Source organism: Pteropus vampyrus, unplaced genomic scaffold, assembly GCF_000151845.1.
Source record: "Pteropus vampyrus isolate Shadow unplaced genomic scaffold, Pvam_2.0 Scaffold191, whole genome shotgun sequence".
NCBI classification, from domain to species: Eukaryota; Metazoa; Chordata; class Mammalia; order Chiroptera; family Pteropodidae; genus Pteropus; species Pteropus vampyrus.
The window spans coordinates 3,029,833-3,031,934 of NW_011888972.1; the positions used below are offsets into that span (position 1 = coordinate 3,029,833).

The following is a 2,102-nucleotide window of genomic DNA, read 5'->3' on the forward strand; positions in this document are numbered from 1 at the left end:
ACTGGGTAACATAGCAGATCTATCTAATACATAGAAACAGATATAGGGAGTCAGCCAAAATGAGGAGATAAAGAAACATGTCCTAAATGTAAAAAAGGATAAAACTCAAAAAAAAAAAAAAAAGAATGAAATGAAATGGAGACAAGCAATCTATCAGATGTGGAGTTCAAAAAACTGATTATAAAGATGCTCTATGAACTTAGAGGAAGCATAGATGATCTTACTGAGAACTTCAAAAAAGAGATAGGAAACATGAAAATGGAGATAGAAAACATAAAAGAGAACCTGTCAGAAATGAAGAATACAATAACAGAAATGAAGAATACATTAGAGGGAAACAACAGCAGATTAAATGAAGCAGAGGATCAAGTCAGCTATTTAGAAGATAAGATAGCAGAAAACACCCAATCAGAACAACAAGAAAAAAGAATCCAAAAGAAAAAAGAGGGAAATTTATGGAGCCTCTGGGACAACATTGAGTGTATTTATTAACATTCGCATCATAGAGTTATCAGAAGGAGAAGAGAGAGAGCAAGAAATTGAAAACCGGTCTATGGCCATGCCACCCTGAACAAGTCCGATTCCGTCTGATCTCAGAAGCTAAGCAGGTTCGGGCCTGGTTAGTACTTGGATGGGAGACCACCTAGGAAGACTAGGTGCCATAGGCATAAAAAATAAAAAAAAATAAGGGATTGTAAACTACAAGAAATTGAAAACTTATTTTAAGAAATTATGACAGAAAACTTTCTTAACCTGACAAAGGAAATAGACATACAAGTCCAGAAAGTGCAAAGAATCCCAAGCAAGATGAACCAAAGAGGGCCACCCCAAGACACATCATAATTAAAATGCCGAACTAGAGGAAATGGCTCAAAATAGTCAAAGTAATGAAAGGCAAAGACCTACAACCAAGATTGCTCTACCCAGAAAGGCTATCATTTGGAATCAAAGGGCAGATAAAAAAATTCACACACAAGAAAGAGCAGAAGGAATCTATTAACACTACATCAGTATTACAAGAAATGTTAAAGGAACTTCTTTAAGAAGAAGAGATCAAATATATGAATTAAAAATATAGGAAAGAAAAAACTTTCACTGACAAAGGCATACAACTAGTAAAAGCAGTGTATCAATCAACTATAAAGCTAGTACAAAAGTTAAAAGACAAAGGTAGGAAAACCATGTGTAGTTACAACAATAAATTAAGGAATAAATCAAGGGAAACACAAACAAACACAAATGAAGTTTAAAATGACAAAAACATAAATGCGGAGGGCGTGAGTAAAAATTGTAGTGATTTTAGAATGTGGAATTAAGTGACCATCAACTTAAAATAGACTGCTATAAACATAGCTTGGTATATATATGAAGCACCTGGTAAACACAAACCAAAAATCTATGAGATTTAAAAGAAATAAGGAGAAAAGAAACCAAACATAATGCTATAGAAGTCATCAATAGTCAAAAAAAAAAAAAAAGAGAGAGAGAGGAAGAGAATAGGAAAGGAACAAAGAACTACAAATGCAATCAGAAAATGATAAAATCACAATAATTATATACCTATCAATAATTACATTAAATCTGAATGGACTAAATGCCTCAATCAAAAGACATAGTGTGACAGAATGGATTAAGAAAATAGGACCCATATACTTCATCCACTTCAGATCAAAAGACAGAAACGAAGTAAAGAGATGGAAAAAAATATTTCGTACAAATGGAAATGAAAAAAAAAGTTGAGATAACAATACCTATAAGACAAAATAGACTTTAAAACAGACTGTAACAAGAGATAAAGAAGGGAATTTCATAAGGATAAAAGGATCAATCTAACAAGAGGCTGTAACTCTTGTAAACATCTATGCACCCAGTGTAGGAGCACCTAAATATATAAAGCAAATATTGATAGACACAGAGGAAGAGATGGACAGCAACACAACCATAGTATAGGAATTTAACACACCATTAACACAAATGGATAGATCATCCAGACAGAAAAGCAACAACATTGGCCTTAAATGAAACACTAGACCAGATGGATTTAATTGATATTTTTAGAGCAGTTCACCTTAAAACAGCAGGATATACATTCTTTTCAAGTG

The 2,102-nt window shown here is 33.0% G+C and overlaps 1 pseudogene; it reads left to right on the plus strand.

The window, feature by feature from the left end:
* The first annotated feature begins 549 nt into the window (after positions 1-549).
* On the plus strand, positions 550-668 carry LOC111746484 (annotated as a pseudogene).
* Positions 669-2,102: the final 1,434 nt, after the last annotated feature.